A 23,994-nucleotide genomic window follows, 5' to 3' on the forward strand; every position below is an offset into this window, starting at 1 on the left:
GCTCGCGGGCCACCAGCGGCCCCACGGACCTATCTTGGCAGCCCGCGGACGTCCGAGAAACGCCATATAATAATGGCCACAGTACATAAACATAGAAGAGGGCCGCGGGAGCATGCACAATAGTGGCTACTTCGCGCATGCTCCTGCGGCCCTCCTCTATGTTTACCTAAGGCGGCCATTAGTTATGGCGTTTCAATGACGATCCTGGCTAGTGGTGGGAAGCCAAAGCCCCTTAAAAGTTAGCGCTTGAGGCTAACTTTTATGGGGCTTTTTTGTCTGCTTCCTGTCACCGTCTCCACGTCTGCCGCCCGCCTGCCGTGCCGTTGTACATTTGTGGCATCTTTACAGTGCTTTATTAAGGCAGGTAAGGCTCTTTGGTTATTTATTTATTTGTTTTTAATGTAGTGTGTGTGTTACTGGGGAAGGGGTGAGAGCAGATGGCGCTGTGTGTGTTACTGGGGTAGGGGTGAGAGCAAATGGCGCTGTGTGCAGATGGCGCTGCGTGTGTATGGCGCTGTGTGTGTTACTGGGGTAGGGGTGAGAGCAGATGGCGCTGTGTGCAGACGGCGCTGTGTGTGTTACTAGGGTAGGGGTGAGAGCAGATGGCGCTGTGTGCAGCTGGCGCTGTGTGTGTATGGCGATGTGTGTGTGTTACTGGGGTAGGGGTGAGAGCAGATGGCGCTGTGTGCAGACGGCGCTGTGTGTGTTACTGGGGTAGGGGTGAGAGCAGATGGCGCTGTGTGTGCGCTTTGTGTGTGTTACTGGGGTAGGGATGAGAGCAGATGGCGCTGTGTGCGCTGTGTGTGTTACTGGGGTAGGGTGAGAGCAGATGGTGCTGTGTGTGTGTGTGTGCACTGTGTGTGTTACTGGGGTAGGTTTGTTGTTATACCTGGATTCAAAATGCAGTATTGTTTAGCAATGTTTTGAAAAAGGGGACGGGGTGGTTGTGCCCCTATAAGCCCCGCACCCCCCACCCCGCTGTCACTTCAGTGCAGCCCTCGGCCGCAAACCATACTGCAATTTTGGCCCCCGAAAAAAAGTTTGTGAATACCCATGATCTAGTACGTATAGGCATTAGCAGAGGGTGTTGTACGATTCCATAATGACATCCTACGCCGGATATGACGTCAACTAAGTCCATACAACTCCCCTGCTGACACGCGGACATCAATTTCTTCTGTGATTATTTTCCGTGCTCAAAACATTAAGCCAAATTAGAAACTGGCAAAGGAAGCAGTGTGCTTTAAATAAAAGCCACCCTTGTGTCAAATATCATTTAAGTCTTACACCTATAGGTGTAGATTTCCAATATGAAATCTATGGAGACCACAGAGGAACACAGTTACCAGAGCAGGGAGGATGGGAGGGTTGATAAGGAATCTGCATCTAGATCCTGTCTCTACCACATACATCATTACCAATAGTAAGTAACTTGTTAATTTGATAGACACATCTAGCCACAGATTCCTTAACTTAGAATAAGACACCAGACCATAAAAACCCCACAGTAGGGGTTGCGAACTGAGACCCTCGAAAGACTAAGTATCATTAAACCTGTCGAGAGAAGAATAAAAGATCAAAGAAGAAGAAGAAAAAAAGCGATTAACAACATTCTACAACATCTCAACCTGTGAAAATAAGCACAGGTGAATAACACCATAAAACAGGAGATCATAGAGAAGGCTCATCCATCTTAGAGCATAGTCATCCATGTTATCATGTCAATCATGTCATAAGCGATTTAACCACAGTGAAAGCCTTTTATCCAGAAGTAAAATTGATTTAGTACAGGAGAAAAAGACTAAGGCCCTCATTCTGACCTTGGCGGGCGGCGGAGGCCGCCCGCCAAAGTCCCGCCGTCAGGTTACCGTTCCGCGGTCGAAAGACCGCGGCGGTAATTCTGACTTTCCCGCTGGGCTGGCGGGCGGTCGCCTTCAGACCGCCAGCCAGCCCAGCGGGAAAGAGGCTTCCACGATGAAGCCGGCTCGGAATCGAGCCGGCGGAGTGGAAGCTGTGCGACGGGTGCAGTTGCACCCGTCGCGTATTTCACTGTCTGCGCAGCAGACAGTGAAATACATGTAGGGGCCCTCTTACGGGGGCCCCTGCAATGCCCATGCCAGTGGCATGGGCACTGCAGGGGCCCCGCGACCCCCCCTACCGCCATCCGGATCTCGGCGGTCCGACCGCCGGGATCTGGATGGCGGTAGGGGGGGTCGGAATCCCCGCGGCGGTGCAGCAAGCTGCGCCGCCGCGGAGGATTCAATGGGGCCGCGGTACACTGGCGGGACCCCGCCAGTGGTGCCGGTCCGACCGCGGCTTTACCGCCGCGGTCGGAATCCCCATTGGAGCACCGCCGGCCTGTCGGCGGTGCTCCCGCGGTCCTCCGCCCTGGCGGTCAAAGACCGCCAGGGTCAGAATGACCACCTAAGTGCTTGAAAAACTACCCACAAGGAAGAACATGCTCATTACGAATAAGAATTGGTGAAAAGGCAACTGTAAGAAAACGGATACAAAAACAGTAGAACAGGGGTAAAAAGTAGACCCATGGCCACACAATTAAAATTATGTTCTGAGAACAGAGGTGGTCAAGAAAAAATGTGAAAAGGCAGACATACAGAAGAAGGTATGTGAGCCTTAACATATTGCACTACCACTCCACAGAGGAACAACTGATCAGGAGTCAAGAACCATAAAAAACATGAAATGAAGTGAGCTATGTGAACATGAGAAATTGGTGTTAAAGGTGAACAGCAGCACTAAAGATTAAGCAACTCGCTCCTTTAAGGAGTGAAAACCCATGTACGAACAGGTAAGCAAGACTGTGGTAATGAACACAACACTGTTATTATAAAGACAAGCAAACGTGGATAAGAACGACTACCCGTGATCGCATGACAGTAGCAGCAACTGAACTAGTGGATATAAATCTATCCATTCCTAGATGTAAACCGTAATTGCAAGTTCCACGCTGTTGGAACACAGAAGCTTAATTGGCCATGGAGCGGAACCTCTTACCATGGAAAAGTATATCCAAATCAGACCTACATCAAAAGACAAACATAATAGAGAATTTGAGCAGAGAAAACAGACAATTGCTCCCTTTGAAGAGTCAAGACTAATCATTTGTCATAAGAAATACTTTATCCCCAGGAAAAGAAGCAATGTAATAAAAGTATCAAGATACATAAAATACACATCCAAACCAATGCCTTTGTAGTACCAAGCATATTATAGTGTGTGTGCACCCATACATACAACACCCATAGATATATGTTTGTCACAACGTGACTTAATTTTTTTTTTTGTTTTGTTTTTTTAAGGCAAGAAGGGCCTTACAAAGAAGCAGAAACAGATCAATACAGAATCAAAGGATGTAGTAATCTGGCCTCAATAATGAAAAATATACAACTGACTGAATTCTTAGGAAAAGAATCAGCCTGAATTTAAGGAACACATCCAACAACACACCTCCACGTATGAACTCAACCACAACAATAATCATGTAAAATAAAAGCAACTGTACCTATATGAGTTATCAATAATAAACCTTATAAACTATGGCAGATATAATATCCTCCTAGAGAAGAAGTACCCCTGAAAAGGAGAAAAGTCCTTCCAAAAGTAAGGAAGTTTTGCAGGCAAGTTCAACAAATATTAAACTCAAAAGAGCTTAATAACAAGAAGTCTACACAATCCACTAAGCAAAACTGACGGAGATACATCTCAATGAAAACGTAATGTGGACTGACCGAAGTCAGGAAAGGAAACAGGAATGTGCAAAAAACATTTCAACACTATAGAAAGGGCTACACCAAAGTGCAGAAAATACATAAACTACAAAGAATATGTAAGAGAAACCTGTAACACCAAAACAAGGAAGGTATGAATATCTTAAAGAAGATAGTGATATCATAGGAAAAAGAAAAATGTACTTGTCAAAAGTTAATCACGAAAGCTAACTTATTTGATAGAACAATAGTAGCCAAAACTCAGTGGTACTGAAAATCCTCACAAGCTGGTAATATCCCTGGTTCCCTGTATGGGATACTAGTAAAATAATATAAATGCAAAAGTTATGAAAGCTGTCTGCCATGGGATAATAAAAAAATAAAATAAAAAATAAAGGTGAAGTCAGGTATAAATGCTCGTTAGCATATTAGCATAGGACGTAAATAAACCACTTTGAGTATGATCAATAAACACTAGACAGGTAACGACTCAAACGTAAGCTTTTCTTCAGAGTTGAGCAAATAATCTCACCTTACGCAAGGTGAGCTATAAATGATAACCTATAACTGAACAACACTGACAAAACTTGATGCAGAAATCATTACTTTATATCAAGTAATGTCGATAAAGGAAGAAGCCTTCAACATAGTGTTGCGTGGGCTCTCATTATCCTAAATGAGACTACTGGATTTCTAGGCAGCAGGATCGATAACGGTGTGGGGGACTGAGTCTGACCCACTTGTAAAGAACTCTGTCACCCTAAATCCGTTTTTTGCTCCGGCTAACTAGCCATGCCTCATTTCTCCCACGGGGAAGAAATGATTAGGCAGCCGAGCGCATGACATCTTTGGAACTTCTCAGGGAAGTCGTGGTCACTCAGATCCAAACCAACTCTCTCATTTACAATATGATCTCATATACAAATGACAAAGACAGTATAAGTTTTATATAATGTTTTAATAAAACGACTGTATTTTAGATAATAAGGCGTGAGCCGCAATAACGAGAACAATACAACATAGTAGGATTGAAATAGTCACCAGGAGAGTAAAACATAAGAACAAAGCTATCATAGTGCCTAACAGTTTCTACTCTCCCTTTGCTTGTTCTATTTAGAGCACAGCATGTTAAGCTTCTAGCTTGCCTTTCCGAATCACTGGGGAGACATCAGCCCTCATACCTGAGCAAAGGCCTGTGATCTGGTTCAGCATCTGCAACGAGGCAGTCAGCGTCTAGTTGTGGTTCTCTGGTCGGAATCTCCCTCTTGCGTGTATTGGGACAAGGAAGTGATTTTATAACTAACATGTCATCGTGATCACAAAATGTCCCTACGCAGGAATGCCAAATCTAAACTCCTACCACGTCTATCGGCAATGTACCAGACTGTATCCTTGACTGAAGCACAGAGTGAATATGTTATGGAGAACTCCAGTGCTGAAGTAGGCAAAACAGTGTGATATGAATAAAAAACAACACCGTAGAACTGGCTATTTGAAAAATAACAGTACGAAGCCTAATAAAAAGCATTTAGAGCAAAGTGCACAGAGGCTCTAAGCTTTCAGCAAATGAATAAAAGCCTGAAGCTAATGCGCAAAGGATACGTAAAACTAACCACACTACACCCTCCCCTTGTCGGTAGCAAGTGGTTCCAATAATATAAAAGCATGCCCCAAATATAAACAATATATTTCGACAAGGTAAGAAGACAACCAAGTCATAAATTTAGGAAACATGTGACGATAAAGCCAAATTCTATATAGTGTCAATTTTGCCAGAGGAAAAAAAAAAAATCCAATTGTCAGACAGAAGCAATAGAACGTAGGAGCTCCTCCACTATGTTAATATCGGAAGATCCACGCCACAAAGTACCATGGAGCAGGTGTGTTCCAAACCCCAAAACCATTCAGGGCGGCACCCCATGCAGGGCCTATGAAAGAGACAATACCATCTTCCTCCAGGAAGGGAATCTCATAAACCGCCTCACGAAGCAAACGCGACCGTAGTGCACAAGTCTGGGAATGAGCCCTAATCGGGAACATCAACAGATCAGGATCGACCACTGGAGGGCGCTGCAGTGAGAGACAGAAAGCCAGTGCATGTTCAAACGAGCACCAAAGGCACCGAAACACGGGTTGCACACAATCCAAAACCGGTCTGAATGTCAGAGACCAGTCACACTCCAAATGGCCCAGGAGTGTAGCTCCAAAATGCTGCATCATGCGTTCACGACACAGCTGCGCTGACGGGAGCAGCAATATAGGATCTCGTTGTGGCGGGACAGCCATTGCGAAAAAATAGCAACAATAGCAAGACTCTAGCCAACAAAGCCAAAGTAATCGGGAAACCCCCAAAAATGCTTCCGAAAATAGAGTGTATAGCCGAAGGTATCAAACCGAATATGGAAGAGAAGGTGTGAGCGAAACCAACACCAACGGCTTTGAAAAAATGAGCAATACCAGCAGTGCTGGATGCATTAAATATACGTCCCACAAGTTCACCGAAGTGACTTGGAAAGTTAGTATTCAAAAGGGACTGTATCTCCGCCGATGACCTTGCCACCTGAAGTGCGTAGGTCTCGCTAGCAGATGTAAGGGCCACATGCTTTTGAAACAAAGCTTTCAGCCGACTCAACTTGTCGAAATCAACCTTGGAAGTAGCAATATGAGGCCAGATGTCTGCTACCTCCCTAATTTGAGTGGGGGGAAACAACACATTCCCGCAGCACGTAACGGCCTTGTTGACAACGACAACGTAAACTATTCCGGCACGCATGTCACAGCAGCGGTCGCTGTTAAGAACAATGTAACTGCCGTTAGAAAGCACCTGGAAAGTGTTTTTAATAACCGGGACTGGAACACCCTTCAAATAACAAGCTAAGTTAGCAATCGAAGCGTTACACGCTCCGTGCAAGGACAGCTGTTTACAAACCATGGAATGGCTGACAGAAGCTTCGTATTCGCTACCACTAAGAAAAACTTCCCTCAAACCATTAACACATCTGTATTGAAAGGGAAGCTCCCACACCTCGTGTATGTAACTGTCTCCCAATAGTTCATATCTACCCACCGGAATGTGCTTCAAACAAGAAGTAAATTGCAGAGTGGAGATAGGCAAAGTAATAACCCCATGAAGCAACCACTCAGCTGACGGAATCTCAGCCACCGTGAAAGGCAGTTTCTCCAATTTCTCAATATTCAACATAACATATGTTGCTTCCTTTTTAGCCATCAACTGTTGTTGACGAGTCAAATTAAAGGAGATAAAGATATCTCTGGCACGAATGTGCTGCCATGGAACGCGACCCGCCTTCAAGGTTTGAAGAGTCCAAACCAGCTGCATGATGGACCGCGTCTGACTCTGCCCATGATATAAAGAAGACATGTCCGATTTAATAATGTCAATAGCAGAGGAAAACAATGCTGTCAATCGTGTAAACACGGCCAGAAAGGGTATGCATGCCATTATCAACAACAGACAAAGTCTGCAGCAGATTTTCCTGATCAATCTACCTCAACCGGGCTGCAGCCTCCTGTTGTGAAAGTTTCCAAATCTCATTATAAACTTCGTATAAAAACCTTTTCTTCCGTGGCACCTCGGGACCTGACAAAAAATCTTGTAAATCAGTACCATTAGACAGTAACTTGAGATGTGACTTAACTGCATCCAGCGTGGATGACTTCAACCATTGTTGACAAAGCTTCCCCACGCTGTACGTAGTTATAATATCAGCATGTTCTGGTGAAATGTAACGAGGGTCTGCCCTACTAGTCCTGAACCCCCTTGAAGAGGTGACAAAACGTTGATGACACTTATTAGTGTCTACAGGCCATAATAACCACCCGCCCGGATGTAACGATGAAGTGTTAAGCGTACCATTCTGGACCCAATGTGTAAATTCACTAAAAGTAGCATTCACATAGTGCTGCCAGTTGTTTAATTTGGAAGGGACAGGTATACTAGGCAAATTCAACTCTAATTGTCGCCAAGCCCAAACAGCTAGTCTGTTGTACTGTGTCATTGAGGAAAATCACCTGCACAGGGATAATACATGCTCTAAATAATGTATCCCTGCCTTGCATCTGCCAATTTTTCGTACCCCAAACACTTTTCAAGTCAACAGTCTTTAACCAGTATTCATACCCCTCGACCGAAAGTTTAGATACAAACAAATTTGAATACAGTAATTTAGTATCGGTCAATAAAATTTGCTTATTAGAATACGGTGCAACTTTAAAATAATAAGACTTAGCATTCCGCTGATCATGCCCAGAAAAATATGCAAATTTATCATAATACGTTTTCGAACTCCCTTGTGGAGGAGTCGAGCAATGTTCCCATTGCACATAATTAAATATGGACTTAGGGCTACTAGCTTTATGAATAAAGTGGTGTCCATAATAGTTGTAGCAAAACATGTCACCATGATTATCTCTAAATTGGTAAGCATCTTCATCGTCATAGACCGTATAATATTGCAAATCTGTTAGCATACAACTACTGTCTTCACATCCCAATCATCAGAAACAATGCCTGGTATAACTATCATTCATTGATAACTTGAGGACATACGGTATTTGAATCAATTCAGTGGGACCATATATATCAAACATTACTTTATCCGACACAATCCCATCCGGAATCGGTATTGCAGAAATGTTCACATTGCACAAGTCTCTTCGAACCATATGAGACGAAAAATGTGGTCTCAACACAGTCTCCACGTGCTCAATGTCAGATCGATCAGGAAGAAAATGACCATGTATTACTAGAAAAAAAGTAACCACAAATCCCAACCATAAAAAAAGAGTCATTACAGCCATAAAAAGCCACAAATAGTTCCAAGGAAAAACAAAATATGTGCGTTTAAGCCAACCCAGCAGCTTACGTGGACCTCGGACAGAAGACATCGAGGACGAGGAGCTGGACACTGCTTCATCAGCGTCGTTGAAGCAGCCAGAGGCAGTTCTTGCAAAAGGTGCAATTGTGAACAAAGAAGCAGATGGAGGCTCTCTCCTAGGCACGCTATAAACCACATGTTCAGAAACATCAGTAGAACGTACAGCAACTTGATCAAAAGATTCCATATTAATCGTTGTCTGTGGAACAATCGCAAGATCATCTTCCACCCTCCCCAAGCTCGGAGAGGAAACAGCGTCGGTGTAAATCACCTGCAGCGGGACTTCTTCCCCAGTAGTGAGAGGGATGCTGGAACTATTGGGTGTCCCTCTTGGTCTGCTGTGCAGAATCGGCCACATGTTGTAACTTGACATTATCAATGGAAACAAAGCGATTTCCTTCGGCCCCTTGCAGCGGCGGTAAAATCACAGTTCTCGTGCCGCTCACCCCTAACACAGGGACAGGTGCTCGATAAGAAGGACCAAATTCTTTCTTTACTGCGACCTTTTCACGCACTAGATCCCCAATTCTGGGTATCCAACCAGTAGGTGTTACTGGCTCATCCTTAATTCCTGAGGAGGCAGCACTTGCAGAAGAGTTATCTTCACAGAATTGTTGTAAATCCTGCAAAACAGTGACACGATCATTTATGTCAAAGGGCGTAACTGCCGCCTCCACACCAGGACCATCTAGATCAGGAACATACATTAGTGTTCCAAACAGGCACTCATTTGAATTACGACCCCCCAGTGACCGTCTAGGCAAGTTATTAAGTGGTCTCTGTACTCCATATAGGGGGGCTAGCCAACTACGACCCGTACCTATAACCCTGGCCGTTAAGGATTGCTTTAAATCACGATTTAAACGCTCCACAACAGAATTTCCCTCGGGATGAAATGGAGACGAGAATTGGAGTTGGACCCCCAACGAAGCCATGGTGTCCCTGAATGCCTTAGAGGCAAAAGCAGGGCCCTGGTCCGAATGAAAAGCCGCAACTGCAAATGTATCGACAAAGATGCGCAAATCTTTAATAACAGTCCGAGGGTCAGCCGAGCGTTGTGGCCATACCCACACAAATCTGGAGCACGAATCTACAGCAACCAATATATATTTGTATGCACTATCTGGTGTCAGCTGACCACAATGATCCAAGTACACACACTGTAAAGGTTTGTTTGAAATCAGAAGGGGCGTCTGCTGCGGGCGTCTAGCCGACGAAGCTTTAATCTGTTGACAAACGTCACAACAAAGGACATATTGCTTTATCTCTTTATAGAGACCAGGCCACCAGTAACGAGCCTGTAAAAGTGAAATCGTGGCAGCCACACCAGCATGTGCAGACGCCACCCAGTCATGTGCTGCAGAAATTAATCGAGGTCTCTCAATTTTATTGGGTAGTTCGCGTACACCAATGCCTGGAATATTAACAACAGCATTTAGCGCACTACTCAAGCAGTAACCATATTTAGAAGGAAATCCTTTAGGAAACGGCGTGCCATCAGCCGTAGCTTTTATGGCAGCCGAAATCTCTGTGTCTGGTTTGGAACTCGAACGAGTCACTGCGGCCACAGTGGCGACAGCCACTCCCAACTTTGCGGCTTCATCAGCCAAAGTATTCCCAGCAACATGTATTCCAACGCGCTGGTGTCCAAGTGTATGCACAACATGGACCTTAGGAAGCGTTTCTTTCAGACCGCAACCTTACCACCCCACAACAATTTATGTTTAATGGTGTTGCCTTTAGAATCTCTGAACCCATTCAACTTCCAATAGTGCAGATATTCATTGAAAGACTGAACACAGTAGTAGGAGTCACAGACCAGCAAGGTCAAAATCGCTGGATCCGCGTGCTCCAACGCTAACAATAGAGCTTTGAGCTCAGCCAGCTGTGCCGTGCAATCTCCCAAGGTTTTAGTATAAGTATGTCGGGGCAGAACACTTCCCCCTCCATAGTGCCGCTCACCACCGCACATGCAGCAGAATACTGTTGTTTAGTCCCAACCGCTGGTTGCGCAGAGCCATCGGTATACATGACCACCTGATATTGGTCAATAGGCAATGTGCCAGCAGGAACTGGGTACTCTATTTCATATTGAAGAAATTCTTGAGTCTGCAGTTTAGGGTCAAATATGTAATCTACATCAGTGGCTGTCAAAGACGTAGCCCATTGTATCCATTGCGGGTGTAAAGCTTTCGAATTAGGAACACTCGCTTTTGTAACAGCCGCTAAGGCCGGAATCGGGGAAACGACAATAATGCGTTGGCCCTGGGCAAGCGGTCTTTCTTTAATCACAGCCATCTGTACTGCAGTGAGTAATTTCTCAGTCTGTGCAAATCGTTCTTCTGCAGCAGAATACAAGTGGGACTTGTATGCAATCGGGACTGTCTCACCCTCATTAAAGGTGACATACGTAAACCCAACAGCCCCAGGTATCACCCTGATGACTAAATGTGTCTTATTGTCCCGTGTGTGTAAGTGTTTAACTGCTAAGAGATCAGTCTGTAACTCTCGCAGTATGTGTGTATGCTCAATCGTCCAAAATCTACTCGAAAAATTCGGGCAAATTAGTTCGTATAAGGGTTTTATACGCGTAGCATAATCAGGAATGTAAGTTCTGCCAAAATTCAGAAACCCCAACAATGACTGGAGCTTCCGAACCGTATTAGGAGGCTGCAATAAAGCACATTTCTCCACAAAATGTGGCGCTAGGCTCTTGCCCTCACTCGACAACTCATATCCCAGGAAAATGACGCTGAGGAAGGCAATCTGATTTCTTAAAATTAAACTTATAGCCAATATCAGCAAACCCCACAACAATGCGCGATACGCGCCTTAGATGTTGCAGAATCTCATTGTCTGTCAAATATATGTCATCAACATATGATAACGCTTCAGGGTCCAACTCGTGCAGCATTTCAGTCACACGAGCCGAAAACAGTCCTGGGCTATTTTTATACCCCTGAGGCAAACAAAAAAATTTTTTTCTGAGAGCCAAACGCACTGAAACTGGTATAGTCCCGACTTTCGGGCGCTATATTTTGGCAGAAAAATCCATTCGAGATATCCAACGTTGTTTTGTATTTCTTACGCACTATATTGTTCATAATCGCTGCGCTATGTGAATTCTGTATTGCATATGTGCGTGTGGGACTATTCAAATGTCTGTAATCCACCACTATCCTATATGAATGGTCCGGTTTAGCAACCGGAAATAAGGGATTATTCATCGGCGAGACACAGGGCTCAATTACACCCTGGTACTCCAATTGTGTAAGAATTTTCCTAACCGATGCCCTTGCCTCAAATTTAATAGGATACTGCGGCTGTGGCTGAGGTGTGCCCTTTATTGGAATTACATGATAAGGTGATTGTCTATCCCACCCCACGTTATTTCTATATAGGGTGGGAGCCTGTGCTAGAGCCCATGAGTTACCATAGGACTCCGCTAGCTCTCTCGGAACAAGTGGTGAGAAGGAAGGTACTATAACATCCTCCCCAACCGGACAGTCGCGAACAAAGTCAGGTGGCTAATCCTGTTCGGCCAACAGAACATCATATGATTTTACCACATGGTCCCAAAAGATGGCGTGTACAATGCGGTCAATGTCCCCTTCTAATCGTAGAGTCACTTGATATACTCTATCAGGATCAGAGACTCGCATGTCCGCCATTTCGACTTGTATGAAGTCACCAGTTGCTTTCACCTCCAGATGCTCTAGAAGTCTCCGGCGAACTATTGTGACCTCTGCTGCGCTGTCTAACAGTGCTAACGCTCATGTCTTGTTCGTCAAGAGAACTCTCTTCTTGAGCGGCATATCTAACTGAGACTGCTGCCACTTTCTTCTTTTTAAATTGCTGTTTTTGTTGCAGCGGTTTCTCTTCTTGTTTAACAGAAACCTCCGCTGAGCGTTGTGAATCCTGTCACGGTTTCACGTACTCTGTCCTCCGCTCTGACCGCCCACCTCTCTCACTTCTCTTCTCTGAGGAGTCCTGAAAGGAACGAGATTGGCGTGTATCAGTATATTGATATCTATCAGGCGTCTTCAAATTATCCCTATTCCTGAGATTATACCTATTCTGCGGGGTCTCCGGTTGCGGAGACTGTCCCCCATCTTTTTTAGGTGTTTGCTGTTTCTTTTCCCGGCGCTTTTTTGTACCCTCAGGCTGCTGTTGCTTAGCATTATCCTTATTATTTTTACCCTGCAATTGGGGTTTCTGCGGTCTAGCCCCTAGGCTATCGCGACCAATACTGGAATATGTCTCTGCTATTATTCTCGGAAGTTCCCGCTCTTGATCAATCTGTGGAACATCCCGAAGACGCATCCGCACTGCTAGTGCTACTGCCTCTCCCTTGAGATTACTCAAAATAATAGAAGAAACCGCTGCAAAATTGCCCATTAACTGCATGCCCAAATCTAAGGCAGGGGCAGCCCCATATTCATCTTGAATTTGTTTAAGCACTTCCGGTAAATTAGCTAAAGTCGGTGTACCATGTTCTGTAGTGTAGAGCGCGGCAAACACCGTGCCCCAGGTATTACAAAGGTCCACCGGAGGAACCATCCCATACGGCAAACACATCGTAAAAATTCTATGTTTATCCTGAGGTCCCGTATGGGGAAATACTGCTTCCAGCGTATTAATTTTTTGCGCCAGCCAAAATGGAGTCTCCTCACGTTTTGCCGGTACCTTACCCATAACTGAGTGTACAGTGGCCGGATTGATTCCCGGAACCACTGCTTGTGGGTGCGCCGGAGCAGCACACGCTGCATTAGTATTTAATGTCTGCATTACAAACTGAACCAGTCTTCTGTATGTTGTTGCTAAGTCTATATATAAACAACGCACATCAGCCACTGCCAAATTTGCAACCGCAGGATATGGTGTGTAAGTAGCCAATAAAGGCCAGGTCGGACCATCATTACTCAACGGACCTAACCTCACTTGTGCTACTGTATGTGGGAGGGCGCCATCAAGCCAATTATGGTGTTCTTGATAAGATAGAGGTATCTCTAAGTAAGCGTAAGCCCTGTATTGTCCAGGGACATTCGCAACAGTGTATTCGTAAAAAGTATTTGTACCCCCATCAACTGCTGGAAATACAACCCAAGAATAAAAAAGTTCTGTCCTATAGGCTGCATGGGCGTCTACCACAAAAGTGACTGGACCCCTCTGGACTGTCAGTCCATGTGCTATCAGATGTCCTGTGAGGGGGTGACGCATATTGATTGCTATATTCACTACATTAGGATTCGCCATTTGTTAGAAAATAAAAATAAAAAAATAGCTCTAGGTCAGAGAAGGCACACCAATATTGGGGTTTTTCCTTTCAAAGTTCAAGCTTGAACAACCAACCACTAAGCAATAGGACGTACCTATCCTGTGGTGGCGGAAACCCTCAGCCCCACGGAAGTCTCCGCGTACGGAACCGAGGAGTCAAAATATATATGAGACCGAGAGAGTCAGTCGGACCTAAACATTAGAGCCAGACCAATCGTTGGCGGCGCCATGTCGCATGGGCTCTCATTATCCTAAATGAGACTACTGGATTTCTAGGCAGCAGGATCGATAACGGTGTGGGGGACTGAGTCTGACCCACTTGTAAAGAACTCTGTCGCCCTAAATCCGGTTTTTGCTCCGGCTAACTAGCAGTGCCTCATTTCTCCCACGGGGAAGAAATGATTAGGCAGCCGAGCGCATGACATATTTGGAACTTCTCAGGGAAGTCGTGGTCACTCAGATCCAAACCAACTCTCTCATTTACAATATGATCTCATATACAAATGACAAAGACAGTATAAGTTTTATATAATGTTTTAATAAAACGACTGTATTTTAGATAATAAGGCGTGAGCCGCAATAACCAGAACAATACAACATAGTAGGATTGAAATAGTCACCAGGAGAGTAAAACATAAGAACAAAGCTATCATAGTGCCTAACAGTTTCTACTCTCCCTTTGCTTGTTCTATTTAGAGCACAGCATGTTAAGCTTCTAGCTTGCCTTTCCGAATCACTGGGGAGACATCAGCCCTCATACCTGAGCAAAGGCCTGTGATCTGGTTCAGCATCTGCAACGAGGCAGTCAGCGTCTAGTTGTGGTTCTCTGGTCGGAATCTCCCTCTTGCGTGTATTGGGACAAGGAAGTGATTTTATAACTAACATGTCATCGTGATCACAAAATGTCCCTACGCAGGAATGCCAAATCTAAACTCCTACCACGTCTATCGGCAATGTACCAAACTGTATCCTTGACTGAAGCACAGAGTGAATATGTTATGGAGAACTCCAGTGCTGAAGTAGGCAAAACAGTGTGATATGAATAAAAAAACAACACCATAGAACTGGCTATTTGAAAAATAACAGTACGAAGCCTAATAAAAAGCATTTAGAGCAAAGTGCACAGAGTATAAGCTGTCAGCAAATGAATAAAATACATTCAGGGCAAAGTGCACAAAGGCCTAAAGCCTGAAGCTAATGCGCAAAGGATACGTGAAACTAACCACACTACACTATAAATGATAACCTATAACTGAACAACACTGACAAAACTTGATGCAGAAATCATTACTTTATATCAAGTAATGTTGATAAAGGAAGAAGCCTTCAACATAGGGCATTAATACGTCCACAGGGTGTCAGAGCACCACATAATGGCAGTGTAAATCCAGGGAACCTCAGCACCTGGCAGGAAGGAACACCCACCTGGCATTCAAAAGAAGCATAATGTAGGAAGTTGGCTCTGTATGTACTATTTCAAAGTAAGAAATAGCATGCACAGAGTCCAAGGGTTCCCCTTAGAGGTAAGATAGTGGCAAAAAGTGATAATTCTAATGCTCTATTTTGTGGTAGTGTGGTCGAACAGTAGGCTTATCAGAGGGTAGTGTTAAGCATTTGTTGTACACACATAGGCAATAAATGAGGAACACACACTCAAAGACTTACTCCAGGCCAATAGGTTTTTATATAGATTTATTTTAAGAACCACAGGTTCAAGATTTATAAACAATACTTTAAATGAAAGGTATTTCACTCAGGTATCTTAGGAACTTTGAATCATCACAATAGCATGTACAGTTTTGGCAAAAATGGCAATAAGCTATTTTAAAATTGGACACGTAGTGCAAAAATCAACAGTTCCTGGGGGAGGTAAGTATTTGTTAGTTTCACAGGTAAGTAAAGCACTTATAGGGTTCAAAGTTGGGTCCAAGGTAGCCCACCGTTGGGGGTTTAAGGCAACCATGAAAGTTACCACACCAGTAGCTCAGGGCCGGTCAGGTGCAGAGGTCAAAGTGGTGCCCAAAACACATAGGCTTCAATGGAAATAGGGGTGCCCCGGTTCCAGTCTGCCAGCAGGTAAGTACGCGCGACTTCGGAGGGCAAACCAGGAGGGTTTTTAGGGCACACGGGGGGGGGGGACACAAGCAGGCACACAAAGTACACCCTCAGCGGCACAGGGGCAGCCGGGTGCAGAGTGCAAATAGGCGTCGAGTTTGCAATAGGTTTCAATGGGAGACCCGGGGGTCTCTTCAGCGATGCAGGCAGACAAGGGGGGGGGGGGGAGGGTACTCAGGGTAGCCTGCACCGGGGCTAGGAAGAGGGCCTCCTGGGGGTCGCTCCTGCACTGGAGTTCGGTTCCTTCAGGTCCTGGGGGCTGCGGGTGCAGTGTCTTTACCAGGCGTCGGGTTCCTTGAAGCAGGCGGTCACGGGGAGCCTCTGCATTCCCTCTGCAGGCTTCGTTGTGGAGGCTCGGGGGGGGGGGGTCAACTCTGGCTACTCATGGGCTCGCAGTCGCCGGGGAGTCCTGCCTGTAGTGTTATTTTTCCGCAGGTCGAGCCGTGGGCGTCTGATGCAGAGTGGAAAGTCTCATGCTTCCGACGGGAAACGTGAGGTCTTTAAAAGTTGCTTCTCTGTTGCAAAGTTGCAGTTTCTTTGGAACAGGGCCGCTGTCCTCGGGAGTTCTTGGTCCTTTTAGATGCAGGGTAGTCTTCTGATGCTTCAGAGGTCGCTGGACCCTGGGGGATGCATTGCTGTTGCAGTTTTTCTCGAAGTGGGGAGACAGGCCGGTAGGGCTGGGGCCAAAGCAGTTGGTGTCTCCGTCTTCTCTGCAGGGCTTCAGGTCAGCAGTCCTTCGTCTTCAGGTTGCAGGAATCTATCTTCCTAGGTTCTGGGGGCCCCTAAATACTCAATTTAGAGGTGTGTTTAGGTCTGGGGGGTTAGTAGCCAATGGCTACTAGCCCTGAGGGTGGCTACACCCTCTTTGTGCCTCCTCCCTGAGGGGAGGGGGGCACATCCCTAATCCTATTGGGGGAATCCTCCATCTGCAAGATGGAGGATTTCTAAAAGTCAGAGTCACCTCAGCTCAGGACACCTTAGGGGTTGTCCTGACTGGCCACTGACGACTCCTTGTTTTTCTCATTATCTCCTCCGGCCCTGCCACCAAAAGTGGGGCCGTGGCCGGAGGGGGCGGGCATCTCCACCAGCAGGGATGCCCTGTGGCGCCGTAACAAAGGGGGTGAGCCGCCAGGTGTTACAGTTCCTGCAGGGGGAGGTGAGAAGCACCTCCACCCAGTACAGGCTTTGTTACTAGCCACAGGGTGACAAAGGCACTCTCCCCATGCGGCCAGCAACATGTCTGGTGTGTGGCAGGCTGGCAAAACTAGTCAGCCCACACTGGATGTCGGGTATGTTTTCAGGGGCATCTCTAAGATGCCCTCTGGGTGTATTTCACAATAAAATGTACACTGGCATCAGTGTGCATTTATTGTGCTGAGAAGTTTGATACCAAACTTTCCAGTTTTCAGTGTAGCCATTATGGTGCTGTGGAGTTCATGTATGACAGACTCCCAGACCATATACCCTTATGGCTACCCTGCACTTACAATGTCTAAGGTTTTGCTTAGACAATGTAGGGGCATAGTGCTCATGCACCTATGCACTCACCTGTGGTATTGTGCACCCTGCCTTAGGGCTGTAAGGCCTGCTAGAGGGGTGACGTACCTATGCCATAGGCAGTGTGAGGTTGGCATGGCACTCTGAGGGGAGTGCCATGTCGACTTAGTCATTTTCTCCCCACCAGCACACACAAGCTGGCAAGCAGTGTGTCTGTGCGGAGTGAGGGGTCCACAGGGTGGCATAAGACATGCTGCAGCCCTTAGAGACCTTCCCTGGCATCAGGGCCCTTGGTACCAGGGGTACCAGTTACAAGGGACTTACCTGGATGCCAGGTTGTGCCAATTGTGGAGACAAAGGTACAGTTTTAGGGAAAGAACACTGGTCTTGGGGCCTGGTTAGCAGGCCTCAGCACACTTTCAAATCATAACTTGGCATCAGCAAAGGCAAAAAGTCAGGGGGTAACCATGCCAAGGAGCCATTTCCTTACAGATAATATGATAACTGAAAGCCAATCTGCCCGCAAAAGCAAGACTGACGCAAGAAAAACTGAAGAACAGCAATTAAAGGATGGGCTTAGAAACAAAGTTAATTTGTTGCTCCACCCCGACTGTCTCGAAAATGTCTCAAGGCTGAGTCATCTTGTGCACCAAACACATGGGCACTGTAGGAAGTTGGCTCTGTATATACTATCTCAAAGTAAGAAATAGTGTGCACAGAGTCCAAGGGTTCCCCTTAGAGGTAAGATAGTGGCAAAAGTAGATAATTCTAATGCTCTATTTTGTGGTAGTGTGGTCGAGCAGTAGGCTTATCAGAGGGTAGTGTTAAGCATTTGTTGTACACCCACAGGCAATAAATGAGGAACACACACTCAAAGACTTACTCCAGGCCAATAGGTTTTTAGATAGAAAAATATATTTTCTTAGTTTATTTTCAGAAACACAGGTTTAAGATTTGAAGTAAATACATAAAATGCAAGGTACTCCACACAGGTAAGTTAGGAACTTTGAGTAAAAGCAATATCATATACAGTTCTTGTTAAAATGGCAATAAGCTATTGTAAAGAGGAGACACTGAAAAAATCAACAGTTCCTGGGGGAGGTAAGCAATGGTTAGATTGTGAGGTAAATAAGACACTTACAAGTCTCAGTTCCTGGGCATAGGCAGCCCATCATTGGGGGTTAAAGGCAACCCCAAAGTTACCACACCAGCAGCTCAGGGAAGGTCAGGTGCAGAGGTCAAAGGAGCCCAAAACACATAGGTGCCTATGGAGAAACAGGGGTGCTCCGGTTCCAGTCTGCCAGCAGGTAAGAACCTGTGTCCTCGGGGGGCAGACCAGGGGGGTTTTGTAGAGTACTGGAGGGGACACGAGTAGGCACGCAAAACACCCTCAGCGGCACAGGGGAGGCCGGCTGCAGTGTGCAAAGCAAGCGTCGGGTTTTTAGATAGAAATCAATGGAGGGACCTGGGGGTCACTCTAGCGGTGCAGACAGACACAGGGGGGACTTCTCAGGACAGCCACCACCTAGGCTAGGCAGAGGGTCGCCTGGGGGTCACTCCAGCACTGAGGTTCGGTTACTTCAGGTCCTGGGGGATGCAGGTGCAGTACTTGTTCCAGGCATCGGGTCCCTTGTTACAAGCAGTCGCGGTCAGGGCGAGCCTCTGGGTCCTCTCTGCAGGCAACGCTGTGGGAGTCCAGGGGGGTCATCTCAGGCTACTCACTGGGTCACAGTCGCCCGGGAGTCCTCCCTGTGGTGTTTGTTCTCTGGATATCGAGCTGGGGGCATTGGGTGCAGAGTGGGAAGTCTCACGCTTCCGGCGGGAAACGTGAAGTCTTTAAAAGTTGCAGAAAAGTTGCAAGATTGTTGCTGTTTCTTGAGCACAGCCGCTGCTCACAGGAGTTTCTTGGTCCTTAGGTTCAGGGCAGTCCTCTGAGGCTTCAGAGGTCGCTGGTCCCTGTTGGATGCGTCGATGTTGCAGTTTTTCGAGTCAGGAGACAGGCCGGTAGGGCTGGGGACAAAGCAGTTATCTTCCGTAGTCTCTGCAGGTTTACAGGTCAGCAGTCCTTCTTATTTCAGGTTGCAGGAATCTGATTTTCTGGGTTCTGGGGTGCCCCGAAATACTAGATTTAGGGGTGTGTTTAGGTCTGGGAGGGTAGTAGCCAATGGCTACTATCCTGGAGGGTGGCTACAACCTCTTTGTGCCTCCACCCTGTGGGGAAGGGGGCACATCCCTAATCCTATTGGGGGGAATCCTCCAAAACTAAGATGGAGGATTATTAAAGGCAGGGGTCACTTCCACTCAGGGCACCTAAGGGGCTGTCCTGACTGGTGGGTGACTCCTCCTTGTTTTCCTAATTATCTCCTCCAGCCTTGCCGCCAAAAGTTGGGGCAGTGGCTGGAGGGGCGGGCATGTCCACCAGCTGGGATGCCCTGGGGCGCTGTAACAAAAGGATTGAGCCTTTGAGGCTCACCGTCAGCTGTAACAGTTCCTGCAGGGAGAGGTGTGAAGCACCTCCACCCAGTACAGGCTTTGTTCCTGGCCACAGAGTGACAAAGGCACTCTCCCCACGTGGCCAGCAACTTGTCTGGTTTGTGGCAGGCTGGCAGGAACTAGTTAGCCTACACTAAAAGTCGGGTTGGTATTCAGGGGGCATCTCTAAGAAGCCCTCTGGGTGCATGTTACAATAAACTGCACACTGGCACCAGTGTGCATTTATAGTGCTGAGAAGTTTGATACCAAACTTCCCAGATTTCAGTGTAGCCATTATGGAACTGTGGAGTTTGTGTTTGACAAACTCCCAGACCATATATTCTTATGGCTACCCTGCACTTACAATGTCTAAGGTTTTGCTTAGACAATGTAGGGGCATAGTGCTCATGCACATATGCCCTCACCTGTGGTATAGTGCACCCTGCCTTAGGGCTATGAGGCCTGCTAGAAGGGTGACTTACCTATGCCACAGGCAGTGTGAGGTTGGCATGGCACTCTGAGGGGAGTGCCATGTCGACTTAAGTCATTTTCTCCCCACCAGCACACACAAGCTGTGAGGCAGTGTGCATGTGCTGAGTGAGGGGTCCCCAGGGTGGCATAGGATATGCTGCAGCCCTTAGAGACCTTCCCTGGCATCAAGGCCCTTGGTACCAGGGGTACCAGTTACAAGGGACTTATGAGAGTGCCAGGGCTGTGCCACTTGTGGAAGCAAAGGTTCAGTTTAGGGAAAGAACACTGTGCTGGGGCCTGGTAAGCAGGGTCCCAGCACCCTTTCAATCAAAACTTAGCATCAGCAAAGGCAAAATGTTAGGGGGTAACCATGCCAAGGAGGCATTTCCTTACAATACCCGACAAAGAATTGGTAGTCCACCTGGAACTTTTTTTTTTTTTTTTTTTTTAAAGAGTCAAGCAAGTCAGAAAAGGCCTCTTTTTTATGTGGTTAGTGTAAGGAAATGCCTCCTTGGCATGGTTATGCTTCTCACCTCCCCCCTGCAGGAACTGTAACACCTGGCGGTGAGCCTCAAAGGCTCACCCCTTTTGTTACAGCACCACAGGGCATCCCAGCTAGTGGAGATGCCCACCCCTCCGGCCACTGCCCCCACTTTTGGAAGCAAGGCTGGAGGAGATAATTAGAAAAACAAGGAGGAGCCACCCATCAGTCAGGACAGCCCCTAAGGTGTCCTGGGCTGAGGTGACTCCTGCTTTTAGAAATCCTCCATCTTGAGAGTGGAGGATTCCCCCAATAGGATTAGGGATGTGCCCTCGTCCCCACAGGGAGGGTGCACAAAGAGGGTGTAACCACCCTCCAGGACAGTAGCCACTGGCTACTGCCCTCCCAGACCTAAACACACCCCTAAATTCAGTATTTAGGGGCTCCCCAGAACCTAGGAAACTAGATTCCTTCAACTTTAACAAGAAGAAGGACTGCTGACCTGAAGCCCTGCAGAGAAGACGGAGACGACAACTGCTTTGGCCCCAGCCCTACCGGCCTGTCTCCCCACTTAGAAGAAAAATGCAACAGCGACGCATCCAACAGGGACCAGCGACCTCTGAAGCCTCAGAGCACTGCCCTGCACCCAAGGACCAAGAAACTCCAGTGAACAGCGGCCCTGTTAAAAAACCTGCAACAAAGAAGCAACTTTAAAGACTTCACGTTTCCCGCGGGAAGCATGAGACTTTTCACTCTGCACCAGACGCCCCCGGCTCGACCTGCAGAAAAACGACACCTCAGGGAGGACTCCCCTGCGACTGCGAGCCAGTGAGTAACCAGAGATGACCCCCCTGAGCCCCCACAGCGACACATGCAGAGAGAATCCAGAGGCTCCCCCTGACCGTGACTGCCTGTAACAAGGGACCCGACGTCTGGAACCAACACTGCACCAGCAGCACCCAGGATCCTGAAGGAACTGAACTCCAGTGCAAGAGCGACCCCCAGACGACCCTCTGCCTAGCCCAAGTGGTGGCTGCCCGAGGAGCCCCCGTGCCAGCCTGCATTGTTGAAGTGACTCACAGGTCCCTCCATTACTTCCTATACAAAACCCGACGCCTGTTTGCACACTGCACCCTGTGCCGCTGAGGGTGTACCTTCTGTGCCTTCTTGTGTCCCCCGGTGCCCTACAAAACCCCCCTGGTCTGCCCTCCGAGGACACGGGTCCTTACCTGCTAGCAGACTGGAACCGGGGTACCCCTGTTCTCCATAAAAGCCTATGTGTTTTTGGCACCTCTTTGACCTCTGCACCTGACCAGCCCTGAGCTGCTGGTGTGGTAACTTTGGGGTTGCCTTGAACCCCCAACGGTGGGCTACCTATACCCCAACTTTGAGACTTGTGTTTTACTTACCTCCAAAACTAACCTTTACTTACCTCCCCCAGGAACTGTTGGTTTTTGCACTAAGTGTCCACTTTTGAAATCGCTTACTGACATTTTTACGAAGACTGTACATGATATTGTGTTCATTCAAAGTTCCTAAAGTATCTAAGTGAAGTACCTTACATTTAAAGTGTTTAATGTAAATCTTGAACCTGTGGTTCTTAAAATAAACTAAGAAAATATATTTTTCAAAATAAAAACCTATTGGCCTGGAGAAAGTCTGAGTGTGTGTGTTCCCCATTTATTGCCTGTGTGTGTACAACAAATGCTTAACACTACCCTCTGATAAGTCTACTGCTCGACCACACTTCCACAAAATAGAGCATTAGAATTATCTATTTTTGCCACTATCTTACCTCTAAGGGAAACCCTTGGTTTCTGTGCACACTATTTCTTACTTTGAAATAGTATATACAGAGCCAACTTCCTACAGTTAGCCCTCACTTTTTGTCTGCTATGTGATGTAGCCTAGAAGCCGTTTGTGCCCAGGGCCACTGCTAACCAGGTTCCCTGGGACACAGCGCCTTCCCTAAACGGTTATGATGCATTGGCACAATTGGCAACAACTTTAGCTTCCACTATAAGTGCCTAGTAAATGGTAGCTAGGTACCCAGGGCATGGGGTACTAAGGGTAGGCCCCTGAGGGCAGCAGCACAGATCATGCCACCCACTAGGCCCACGCATCCAGATGCACACAGTCCTACCATTGTAGGCCGAGTGCTCTGGTGCAAACCTAAAACAAACTCAACATGGCACACTGCCTATGTGCCATTTACACTATACACTTCATGCACTATCGGTAAGACACCCCTCTAGCAGGCCTTCCAGCCCCAAGGCAGGGTGCACGATACTGTATGTGAAGGTATAGCTGCATGAGCAATATGCCCCGGTGTCCCTGCAAAACATGGGACATAGTGAGTAAACATAGCAGCAATTTGAATACATGTGTTGGACACTTGGGTAGGAAAGTAGCCTCTTTCTAGCTTGGTTACCCCCACTTTTGGCCTGTTTGTCAGTGTGTTTGACTGTGTCTACTGGGATCCTGCTAACAGGATCTGAGTAGTTATGCTCTCTCCCTTAAACCTGGGTATTGGATACTGTTAACACAGTATTTCACCCACAATTGGCATACTGGTGCCCCCCTTATGAGTCCCTAGTATATGGTTCCTAGGTACCAAAGGCACTGGGGTTCCAGGGGATCCGTATGGGCTGCAGCATATATTTTGCCACCCATAGGGAGCCCATGCAAAGGCTTCTGCAGGACTGCCATTGCAGCCTGCGAGAAAAGGTGCAAACACCCTTTCACTGCCATTTACACTGCACCAGTAACTTATAAGTCACCCCTATAGCAGGCCCTCCCGCCCTGAGGTCAGGGTGCAAAGTACCTGTGTGTGAGGGATTCCCTGCCCTAGCAGAGGTGAGCCCAGGACCTCCAGGACCATTTTCCTGGAGTTCGCGAGTGCAGGGACGCTATTTTACACGTGTAATGGACATTGTTCATTACCTATGTCCAGATACATAATGGTGTAGTGTGGTCATTTTTATGTATCCTTTGCGCGTTTGCTTCAGGCGTCAGGCCTTGGTGCACTTTGCCCTGGATGTATTTTATTCCTTTG

General features: G+C 46.9%; 1 protein-coding gene across 1 annotated transcript in view; it reads right to left on the bottom strand.

Moving 5' to 3' along the window:
- RNF17 (ring finger protein 17) overlaps positions 1-23,994 on the bottom strand; it is a 1,983,649-nt gene that overhangs the window by 1,221,954 nt on the left and 737,701 nt on the right. The gene's annotated exons all lie outside the window — the stretch shown is intronic.

This window comes from Pleurodeles waltl, chromosome 8 (assembly GCF_031143425.1).
Source record: "Pleurodeles waltl isolate 20211129_DDA chromosome 8, aPleWal1.hap1.20221129, whole genome shotgun sequence".
Taxonomy (NCBI): Eukaryota; Metazoa; Chordata; class Amphibia; order Caudata; family Salamandridae; genus Pleurodeles; species Pleurodeles waltl.